The 12,826-nt window shown below is 35.8% G+C and overlaps 1 protein-coding gene across 1 annotated transcript in view; it reads right to left on the reverse strand.

The window, feature by feature from the left end:
- Nucleotides 1–10,799, reverse strand: part of slc38a5a (solute carrier family 38 member 5a) — a 94,548-nt gene extending 83,749 nt beyond the window's left edge. The window contains exon 1 of the mRNA XM_039775561.1: nucleotides 10,604–10,799. The gene's annotated coding sequence lies outside the window, so the exon portion shown is untranslated. The remainder of the gene's footprint in view (nucleotides 1–10,603) is intronic.
- Nucleotides 10,800–12,826: the final 2,027 nt, after the last annotated feature.

Below are 12,826 nucleotides of genomic sequence, written 5' to 3' on the forward strand. Positions count from 1 at the left end.
CATCTCCACTACAAACAGGAAAAAGAGGCTACAATTTGCACAAGCTCACCAAAATTGGACAGTTGAAGACTGGAAAAATGTTGCCTGGTCTGATGAGTCTCCATTTCTGTTGAGACATTCAAATGGTAGAGTCAGAATTTGGCGTAAACAGAATGAGAACATGGATCCATCATGCCTTGTTACCACTGTGCAGGCTGGTGGTGATGGTGTAATGGTGTGGGGGATGTTTTCTTGGCACACTTTAGGCCCCTTAGTGCCAATTGGGCATCGTTTAAATGCCACGGGCTACCTGAGCATTGCTTCTGACCACGTCCATCCCTTCATGACCACCATGTACACATCCTCTGATGACTACTTCCAGCAGGATAATGCACCATGTCACAAAGCTCGAATCATTTCAAATTGGTTTCTTGAACATGACAATGAGTTCACTGTACTAAAGTGGCCCCCACAGTCACCAGATCTCAACCCAATAGAGCATCTTTGGGATGTGGTGGAACGGGAGCTTCGTGCCCTGGATGTGCATCCCACAAATCTCCATCAACTGCAAGATGCTATCCTATCAATATGGGCCAACATTTCTAAAGAATGCTTTCAGCACCTTGTTGAATCAATGCCACGTAGAATTAAGGCAGTTCTGAAGGCGAAAGGGGGTCAAACACCGTATTAGTATGGTGTTCCTAAAAATCCTTTAGGTGAGTATATTTAAATGTGTTTGTGTGAATAGTTGAAATTTAGCAGTATATTTTAAAATACAAAGCTATACAACATAAAAGATGTTAATTTATATTTTCAGTAATTTATACCACAGCTTTCTTGTCATTAACAAAATAAAATACAATACACTGGTGTGCTTATCAATAAAAGACAGTATATGCCCACTAAGGAAAAAAGAAATAAAAGTATACAAAAAGAAAATTTTGCTTTTGAATAAGGGTGACATGTAAAATGCTTACAAATGCTCAAAAATGGCTGTCTGGGTGTTAACTTGAAAAGGGGGAATGTCCAATCCCCACCTTTTAAATTCCACAAGCACTGATGGCAATGGTATCAAATTTACAAGACAGGTAAGAACCTGTCTACTTAACCCCTGTGAGACAACATTTTCCTTTAACAGCCTTTTGTGATTCAGAATAGGTAAGAACACTCCTAGTACTTTCACCATGAAAAGGTAATGCTGCTTGCAAACAATTATAAAAAAGATAGAAGATAAGACATAACAATGCAATATGGAAATTCAAATCAGACTTTTTATTGCTTAATATGTTCTTTGTATAACAGGTTGCACAGAGTCCATAATACTGTATAGATGTATTATTCTAGAATCTCTAAAAAGTTCCATATATCCATATATCCATCCATTGCATAACCCATTCATTGAATTCTGAGTGCCAAAGCTTGTGCCAAGCAAAAAAAAATGGTTACAAGGCAGGAGCTGCCCCTTAACAGGGTAGCCATTCATTGAAGAGCAAACTCACGTAAAACCTACAAGAACAATTTAAAGTTTCAAATTAACCTATCTTCTACTTTCATGGTTGTTTTTAAATTAGGAAACAAGCCAGCATTTTTCTAACACAAATTTAAAATTATGTTAAGACATAATACCTTTCACATTTTCTTTTAATGTTGGTCCCTGAAACGAATAAGGGATCTACAAAATGGATGGTAGGATGATTATTTCTACTAATGTGCATGCAGTAGGGCACTTTCAATATGTACCTGTATGTATGTACAAAGATGACACAAACCATTTCTGAAAAAGAAGCAATTGACAATGATGACAAGAGAGACTTTTACATTTTCAAATTCAGATCCTCTTCAGAAATTGGTATGTGTAATATTTGTGCTTCCATTTATTTCTTGAACCTGCATTTCACATTACTGATTTTACCAGCACCCACAGCCAATGGCAGCAGCTTTTGATGCAAGATAGGAATTATCTTTAGACAGATGTCAGCACCAACTTCACAGAGACAGCAGTTAGGCCAAATATCAAACAGTGGTCACTCTACCTGTGAGTCGGCAGTGCTAATCGTTCATCCACCATTCTTTTTTCTACAAAGTCTTTTAGGTTTACCATTCTTATTTTGGGCTACTTGAACAATTCCAGGACCTACAGGTCATAAAAAATGTTCATTTTCTTATGGTAGCACCATGTAAATATGACAAGACTGACTGATGCATACTATTTCAGATTAAATTGTGTCATGTTGTGCTGTAATGTTAATTTAAGTCTGCTACATACACCACATTAAACAAAGACTGGCTATTTAATTGATTTAATTCTTTTTTTAATTGAAGTTTTGGGCTGCTATATTAAAGAACTGTATTCCCCTGAAATTCACGTGAGTCTGTGCGAAGAGCAAATGCTTAGGATAACTTGCAGTGAGTAAACTGGTTATGGTGTATAATACATCACATGGATTTGTAGAGTAAATTACAGTATACAGAAAATTATTTTTAAAACTGGATTATTAAAATTGGGCTGTGCACAACTTTGCCTCTCTCCTAGTTTTCTGTGGCTTACACAATCTGGATAGTGTCAGGAAATAGCATTGGCTTTTTCAGCCTGGTCTAAATATAGGGTTACTTTTCTCAACTGTAAACTCATATCCACTGGGATCTAAAACAGTCACTGTTGGTGAGGAAGAATGCTGCTGTGCTCCTCCCACCATCTCCACTCCCAGCTATTGCTTCGAACTTACTGGTCAGACTAGTTCAGGCACCCATCATTATTCAAGAAAAGGCTTAAGCCAGCATGGTGCTTATCATGTCTAGTGCTCACATTTACGTTGAAAATTCAGCAACACCTGTAGCAGACTTGTAAGCAGGAAGAATAAACAGTGATTCAATGCCCTACATAAGCTTTTACATGCAAGATCCTATAAAACCTTGAGATTGCACAGTAGTATAGTTAGACTGGGTAGTATTTTGAAAAAATAATAGCTACAATAAGATTTCACATTAAAGGGTTAACAAGAATTAAATGACCACAAAATCAGTTAGTTAAAGTTTTTACTAAAGTCAACATATGGTATACCTAGCACAAATTGGCATAAACAAAGTACATGTTCTGCATAAGTGTATTATTAACTGTTGTAATGCAAATGTTCAGTATGATTTTTCTCAAGTGCTCAGTGAACACACAGGGTACATTTGCAGCTTCACAGGTATGTAATAGATACGTTTTATTGCAAAGAAACTATTTACTTCAGAGATCTGCACAGAGTGACATCTTCTTGAAAGATCATATTATCTTCATATTGTCTTTGGTTTTGTTTTAATGTGTTCACACATTTGCAAGATGCCCCAACATCTAAGAGTTAAATCCAATGCTAGCCACTGTCTGTGTGGGGTCTGCATGTTCTCACTTTGTCTTCATGAGTTTTTCCTCTGGTTTTCCCCTTGAATCTCAAAGGCTAACTGGCGATTGAAAATTGGTTCTGGGTGGGTATTCAAATGAGTGGGCCCTGTGATTTATAAGCTTCTGACTGCTCCGTTATCCTGAATTGTATTAAGCGGGGTTGAGAATGGTGTATTACAATATTACAGTTGTTCTCAGTTGCTTTGGTGCATTTCTCACAACAGAATTGCAGTTCTCAAAACTGCTCGTTCAATTCCCACAACCTTTAGTCATGTGGCCCAATATACAGGATCAGCAGCAATTGTAGAGAGCATTTAGAGTTTCGGTATGTATATATTGTTTTCGATATTGTAATTTTTTTTCCTTCATTTCATATGTTATGCATAAAGTATTGAAATGCATTTTTTGCTAGACTCCAAGTGCAGTGCATGGTATGTCACCATATACCTGTGCAATCAATAAAATATTCTTCTTGAATCAATCTCCCGTAATCGGTGTTTTGTATTTTTATGTTTCCTGCCCTTGTCATTCAGATGTTTTGTGCATCAGAAAATGTTTAGATTGTGGCAATTTTATATTGATAACATGACTTTACATTTTGGCTGTCATGTCCGTGGATGATGATTCATGGACTTGGCATTTTGATGGCACTGACACATTCAGTGATGTAAATACTTGCTTGTGAGGCATGGATTAAGGATTTTGAAGAGGTTACCTGCTTTTGCTTGTCATCCATGATGTTTTGCCATTTGCACTAAGTGTTTTGAGAAATGCACTCGCTGTTATGCAAATGTTAAGTCTGTTGTGAGAAATGCATCAAAGCAACTCAGAAAAACTGTAATCATATGACTCCAATTGAAGTTAAGTGGCTATGCATGCCTCCAACTTTTAAGGATGCTTCTCATCTCTGTAAGGCATATACATTACTGTTTGCAGCAGGAGATATTTTATATTACATATAAAATACAAAAGATAGAATACAAATCCTTGGAAAAAATACATAGTGCTCAATTTGATTCCCAATTTTATAAAATGCTGTGTACATCAAATAACAAATAATGTGAAGGCATGTTTGACTCAAAATCATTGAGAATTATATTGTTAGCAAATTTGGTGTAGTTTAGCTGACCACTTGGACATAAGAACATATTCATGCCTTATTGGTCAAAAAGTTAATCTGTAAATAAAAGTTGTACATATAAATAAGAAAAACATTTTAATAAAATAAAAGATAGATGAAACATAATATAGCATCCAGTTTAGGGTTATGGTCAGCGTTCAAATTAGGGTTTGGATTAGTTAAAAGTGGTTCACTAGGATGCAGGGCACTGAGGCACACTCAGACACATGCACAAACACACAAAGAATGGTAGATTTAAAACTGACACTTAACACATACAGAATTTCTAGAACAACCACACAGACACAGGGAAAAATCCAAACACCACAAGGACAGGTATATTCATTGTGAAGGATTTCAAGGATTCAGAATCCATAAGGCAGCAGTTCTAAACATACTGTATGTACCCAAAGTTCCCCAAGACAGAGAAAGACTAATAGACACAGCAGTTAGGAAAAGAGTATAAAACTACGTATATTAAAATGTTTGAATTTTCTCCTGATCATTGTTGGCCCAGTACTCAATGAATGGAAGTTGCATCACATTGTCTGCACACTACCTAGAAATCAATGTACATTCAAATTTAGGGTGCACCATACTGAGAGGCTACTATTAACTTTTAAGGACTTGCAGAGTTAAGTGCCTAAAAATGAGCTAAATATGCATCACTGAATGATGCCAGGTGGCAAGACAGAAAAAATAAATCAAAAAGAACTGTCTTAAGGCCCATCTGGAGTCTTCCAAAAACCATGGAAAAGGTCTTTTGACACCATAACTGTGCTTTTAGCCAATACTATGTGTGGTACAAACTTGGCATTGCCCACATCCCAAAAAAACACTTTCTTCATAGTAAAGTATGATGGAATATCATTAGACTATGGGTGTGCTTCACATCTGCAGAGATTAGGCAACTTGTAATAATACTAAATAAAACATGGATGGACCAGAGTGCAAGAAAATACTGCAAGGCAATATATTCCTTAATGAGTATGCAATAAAAACAGATTGAAACAATCTGACTGAAACAAGACATCTAAGTACTAATTATAATTCTCTACCATTTGAAATGTTTTGAACAGTAAGAACACTTGTAGGTAGGTAGGTAGATAGATAGATAGATAGATAGATAGATAGATAGATAGATAGATAGATAGATAGATAGATAGATAGATAGATAGATAGATAGATAGATAGATAGATAGATAGATAGATAGATGTTATATTATCCCTACTGAAATTTGGAGGAGAAGAGAACATTTCAGTTAGAGAAGTAAAGAGGAGAGACTGAGATAAAGCGACAGTAAGTTAGCACAAAAATCTGGTAAAAATCATAAAGGGTTATTCAGCAAAAATGCTTGGTTAGTGAGGTTTAAACATGTGGAGGTACTTGTTGGTTCATATAACGTACTTTCTTCTTCTTTGTTATTCTTTTTTAGGTGCTGTTTATAATCTAATGATTGGGATTTGTTGGAAGGTAAATAGACACAAAACCAAAGAAAGTGTTTTTTTCTTATTTCTTTTCGTGATTAAATGGATTTTCTAAATAGATGATGAAAGCTGACTTCTTTATTTGTACCATTTTTTGGCAAGCACTTCACCTACGTGCAAAAAATGCATGATCTAACAAACTAAACATTATGCTACTGAGATCTCCAGAGAAACTGTACGGAAAAGTTTTCACAGTGACTCACTCTGCAGATTTTTGACTCCATTTTCTGAGGTTTGGAAAAAAAACTATTTCTTCAAAATAATGATTTGAGATGTTTATAGGTAATCTACTTGTAAGAATTTTAGCTGAGTGAAGATTAGTAGGTCTTTGTTCAATGTTAACGTTTTATATTGCGGAATACAAAACAAATCCTGTAAAACAAAACTAAACACAGTACAGGGTACTTATGTTATGCATAAATATATGACATACACTCTAGATAAATATAAATTATGCTGAAAGGCAAGCATGACTTTTCTAAGTATTTATATGTCACAATTGGATTAGAAATTGTTTTTAGAGACTGAGAAAATGGCAGTTTTCTCCTAACAAAATGTTAGATGCTAATGAGGCTGAATTTCAATCAATGCGATCATTAGAAGCATGAGACACAAGGGTAAGCTGATTTGGTTATTGATTGGAACTTTTGGCATGTTTATGAAACAGGATGGGATTTTTTTTTAGAAACTTATCACACCTTTCAGAGGATAAATATGTTAAGACCACAATATAAAGCTCTTGTCTTTATTTTTTGAAACTATATGAAGCCATAGTTCAAACTAAGAATATCTTTAAGAATAAATGAGGCAAATACTAAAAGCTAACATTCTTTGCAGGCTGAAAAAATAGATTCCAAGCAGACATAGTTCTAATAAGGATTAACAAAAAGTACAGCAAAAGAAATTCACTTTGTGGATTTCACTAGACAAGCCTGCAAACAGATACAATTTATAACAGTACTGTGAAATCTAGAAATTGATTAAAAACCAAACTAATATGATACAGCTTTGGGAGAAACAGGTGAAACTCTTATGTCAGCAGGTCATGTAGAACTTACATTGTTACCACAGCAAGCAGCACATGTTACTTGTACTGAGTAGAGTACTAGTCATTCTGAGAGTTACAACAGATAATTTGCTGTCGCATCTGCTAATTCCCAGCACGCCTTCTTTATCTGACCACAGGCAGATGGTCCATTCAGTTACTATATGCGCATGATACTTGCCAGCTCTTGGCTACTTGGCCTTTTTAACAATGAATTGCAACTGCTGGAAAGAAAAAATTAAAATGCTGAAGTTAAGTGTCTTAGAGCTCAATAATCAATTGCCTTTAGGTTCGTTCAACAGTTACTCTATCACAGACACTTGCAGAATAACCTCTCTAAACCAATGATTTCAGTACACTTTTGTTCAGATTAAAATTATTTAGCTTCTTCCATGTCAAATACAGGAAGACAGAAAAGTACATGTTAAAACACATGGCTAAAAGGAAAATGATTTTCTTGGCTCTTACAGCCCACGGAGGTGAGGATACAAGTTTATAGTAAAATGACAAGCAGTGCTTGTGGTTATGAGTTATTAAAGAGAGGCCCAATGTTTTGTAACTTTATTCATCCCATCACCAAAAGCCACACTTCCGTAAGCTGTGAAATTGTGAATGGGAGATCCTCTGTTTTTATGAGTGCAGAGAGGCACATCAGCACTTTCTCAATTCAGTGTCCTAACAAAGCATTGATCAAAACACATACATCATAGACATTTTATAAGGACATGAAATAAATCAGCTTTGCCAATCACACTGTGCAGCACTGATGTCAAATACAAAATTGTATTTTTTTTTTAAATCCCGCTTTTACAGCTTAACAGAATATATTGTTTATCATTGCAGCACAATGGTGCGGTGGTTAGTGCTTCTGCCTTAAAGCTCTAGGTTCAAAACCCACATCTGTCTGTGTGGAGTACGCATATTCTCCCAGTGTCTGTGTTGTCTTTCCTCCCATTACTTTGATCTTCCCGTCTACATCCCAGACAGTGTCATATTTGTTTCACTGGTCTTTTTAAATTGACCTAGACTGAGTGAACGTGATTGTGCCCTGCAACAGACCAGTACCTCATTCAGGGATGGTTTTGGCGTTGTACCCATTTCAGTCAGGACAGGTTCTGGTCTCCCTACTGTCCTGAACTGGTTAAGCAAATTACAAAATGAATGAGCAGATGGGTGGATATTAGTCCTTAGAGATTTGTATAAGTTTGTGTAGCCAAATATAAAATGCAGCTTTACCAAAGGACAAATAATAGTAATTATGGAAAATAAATGAATTAATTCATTAAGGAAAATAAATAATGATAATAAAAAAAACAAAAATATATTTTATACATTATACAAAAATTGCAAACACTACCCAATCTTACTAGTTAATATTTAATTTGTTCATTCTGTCCACATAATTTTGTTTATTGATAATAATTTTAAAACATGTGCAGTGATTCAAAAATGGTGCTGGTGTATTTAATTGTGTGTACAAGGCCACAGGGACCCCAGTCACTTGGTGTATGAACACCTTAGAGACAGACGATGAGTCCAAAATCAATATTTTATCTTAAAGGCATGGGGTTACACATAAAATACTTGAAAACAAGTCAAATGCACTTAATTCCAGTAATTCTGACCTTTAGATTTTAGTTTTCAAATGACTATTATACACAATCTGCCACAGGGAGAAAATATCTAAAGGGTGATTACCCTCATTGCCATCTAAAAGTCTGTTACTGCGGCTCTCTTTTATCATCAGGCCTTTAAAGTTAATATTCTCAACACCCCTTAGCACACTTATTTAGCACCTTAAAGCATTTTAGATTTCTCTAAAGTCTCTACCATATTGATAGCTGAACCGCCCAAAAAACCATCCATGGTTCATACTATTTATGTAGGTTCAAACAGAGAAGATGTTCTTCACTTAGTTATTGAACAGACTCTGGTGCTCTGTTCAACTAGCCAACTCTGATCTAATATTATACCATTCATAATATTACACAATACAACAAATGAAAGCTAACCTAATTTGTTTAGAATGTGCATTGTAAATGAAACAAAGTATTAACCTAGAAAATCTAAATCAAATGCCATGTGTTCTCCTCTATGGTTTCTGCCCATTTAAAGTACAAGCACACAAAAACACCTAAAGGTTGTGAGTTATGCATGTAAGTATAAGAAATCTGGCATATAAATTCACAGAGCCGACATTGTATCCACCTTAATTTTTAATTTTCAAATATTGTTTATTGAAAAGGTTCCCCTATTAGCAAAGTAAAAGATTGTGCAGTATGCAGCTGTTCATACCTTGATACTATTGTTTTTCTGTAAAATTAGTGGGCAAGCAACTGGCATTTGTATGAATCCAGCTCATCTAACAAAATATTTACATGAGTATACTTTATTATTGAATGTTTTTCAGATGGCTATAAAAGTATTGAAGGATCATAAAAATAACCAGAAAAAATACATCACCACAACCAAGAGGTTTGGTTTCTGCCATGCTACTATAAATTGAATAAAATGAATTTAGAAAGTGAATAAATCAACAAGCAACCAAACATAGTGATACTACTATCAATGTATTTAGGTAAGTTAATGTAAAACAAACAATACAAAATAACTAAGTGAAAAATACAGTGACAATTTTCACTGAACAGGGTACTATCCTATCATTTTTAGTATTACAAAAATTATTTCTTTGTACTTTATTACTACTGTATATTAAATGAAAACTTTGGAATCACATTTCAGGAAGTAATAAATGATGCCACAAGTCTCCAAAGCATTTCAAATAATTCTGGCAAGGCCCACACTAATCGGTCACACAATGATCAGTTAGTCATAAGATTTGTACAATTACAGACAAAGTACATGATTTAAAATGGCTTTGAACTTCAAAGTGAATTTTTAAGAATAATTAATAATTAGTGAGTAGGAAACACGGTGAAGTACATCTAATTAGCAATGAGCACCAGCTGGGACATGCTGTGCTAAACTTACAACAGGCAGCCTTGAAAATATGCAATCAGACAACCATCATATAACATGAGGAAACAGAAGGATTACCATCAAAATGATCAGATTTGATTAGAAGGAGATTAACCACTAATCATGGGCATTAACACGAAAGCTCTTCAATTAAAAAAAAAAAAACAAATATAGAACACTTTAGGCAATTAAGTAAAATTTAAAACTATACATATTTCCAGATTGGGCTTTTAGTGTAGAAAAACTGTAGCAGAAGACATTTTCAGATTAAGTTTGCAAACATAAACAGTGCTTAAAAAGTGTTACACCTGGAATGAAATTATTCCTAGAAAACCTATGTATATGATTACTTGTTATAATCTTTCTAAACAACTCATTACACCAAGTCAAAATGGCAAGAAACAAAAGCCACAGAATCATAACTCTTGAAATCCTCATCTCCAAAAGTTCTGTATCAGAGTCCTCTCAAAAAGCAGATATAAAGGCACTATTAGCATTAAAGTACACAGCCCATTGTTCACTTAAGCTCAGATTCGTCTTCAGTTACTTTCATTTTGCAGACACGTGGTGGGGTGGGAGGACTGGTGAAAGTGTGGTAATAACATACCTTTCAAAGCCTTGAATTTCAGTCCACTTGGCTGGGAAGAAAGAATGCAGCTATGATTTGATCCACGTCTTAAAAGAAAACACAGGATTTGGACAGTTATTTTTTTAAAGCTGGTAGTATGAAAGAGAGGAAGCCTGTCGTGGAAAGTACCACATATGTGGAGAGTAAGAGAGCAAGTGAGCAAAAGGGAGAGAGAGAGAGAGAGAGAGATATGGCCAGTTTTTTAGAAACCTTAGAAATTAGCTAAGTGTCAAATTTCGTATGCCTTAGAAGCCCCTCCTCATATCCCACACACAGCCAGAGGGAGGCTGGGCTGAGGCCTGAAGGGGAATGACTTCTCAGAATGAAAAACTCACAGAAAACTATTGTTTCGTGGCTCTGTCTCATGGCTTATAAGGCATGCTTTAAGATGGCTACAGCAAAAAAGGACCTCTCGTTACTTCTGAAAAATCACTCACATTAATGAGCTAAAGAACTGCTCTTCAAATTCATTGCAGATGGTAACATTTTATGTTATATGTGATCTTCATTTTAAACATTATTGCCAATTACTATGCAGCTTAAAAATAGTTTTGGTATAACTGCCATTATATAGTAAAATAATCACTTTTTACTTTTCTTGACATTGTACAAACACCACCCATGTTTCACAGGGCAAAAAGATGTTTGAGTTCCTATTATACATGAAAGTACAGCATGTGTTTCCCTTCTCTTTTCTCTTGTATTTAAGTCCTCTTGGCCTCAAATGAAACCCTTCCTCCATTCTAATGCTTGAATGGCTGTCATCACGGGCTGTTCATCTACTACAACATACTATTCTGTTGTTTTTCTCTTACATATACTTTAGCATGTAACTGTAACCATTGGTTTAACAGTCTTTTATGTTAAGGCTTATTTACAATTAATGGACTGAATTATCTATCCATTCCTTTTTAAGTCCACTTAATCCAGCTGACATTCTTGTTTATGTGAGAGCAAAGTAAGATAATTGACTTACTGATGCAGTTTTGAGTAAAAGTTCAGGGCTGTAATAACTGACCTCCATGATTGGGTTTTTATTTGATAGACTTGTCAGACTTGCCCTTTTTACTTGACTTTCCTATGTGTGTATCAGCCTTTGCCTGAAATCTAATTTTGCTATTGTGCTGATCCATTTTTTATGACTGTCATTTAAGATGGAAAACTCCAACTCTACATGATTAGGACCAGGGATTAGTCCAAATGAATAGACTGGAATGAATGTAGAATTACAACCAACAGGGAACCTACCAGAGTTTTATTTAAAAGAACATTTATTAATGCAACAAGTCGATCATTCACAAGGATGTATTTGCAATTTGAGTGGTTATACTGAAAACAAATATCTTGTTAGTGCTGAAATCATGTTCCAGGCTTTACAATTTTTCTTAATATTTTTTTTGAGTTCCCTTACTCATTGTAACCTATCTGAAAGGAATCTTAGACTGAAGTAATGGCTAAAAAAACTACTGTTTTAATTGTGAGCTTTTTTCCTTCTTTGACTATGTCAGAGCAAATTAAATGAGGAATTGCCCGCATTTATTAATTCATTCAGTTTCAAAACTCTTACCATATATTGCAGTAAGGGTAATGGGGAACTGAAGGTTGTTCACATATATTTTATCTTAATTCACTTTCTTTGTGGATAACGCTAGGAGAGTTACTACAAATGATCCGTTCATGGCCGCAATCCCCAAACCTGTTGGTGGACACTGGCGGTGAGGGATGCCGTAAAGCTGAAGAAGGAGTCCTACAGGACCCTTTTGTCCCGTGGGACTCTGGAGGCAGCTGATATGTACTGGCAGGTCAAGCGGAATGTGGCTTCAGTGGTTGCTGAAGAAAAAACTCGGGCATGGGAGCAGTTTGGGGAAGCCATGGAAAATGACTTTCAGACAGCTTTGAGGAGATTCTGGTCCACCATCCAGCGTCTCAGGAGGGGGAAGCAGTGCAGTGTCAATACTGTATATGGTGGGGATGGTTGGTAGGGGGAGTACTTTGAAGACCTCCTTAATCCCACTACATGCCTTCCAATGAGGAAGCAGAGCCTGGGGACTCCGAGGTGGTCAAAAAACTCCTTGGTGGCAGGGCCCCGGGGGTGGATGAGATACGCCCAGAGTTCCTCAAGGCTCTGGATGTTGTAGGACTGTCCTGGTTGACACGCCTCTGCAACATTGCATGGACATCAGGGACAGTGCCTCTGGACTG

This window comes from Polypterus senegalus, chromosome 13 (assembly GCF_016835505.1).
Source record: "Polypterus senegalus isolate Bchr_013 chromosome 13, ASM1683550v1, whole genome shotgun sequence".
Taxonomy (NCBI): domain Eukaryota; kingdom Metazoa; phylum Chordata; class Cladistia; order Polypteriformes; family Polypteridae; genus Polypterus; species Polypterus senegalus.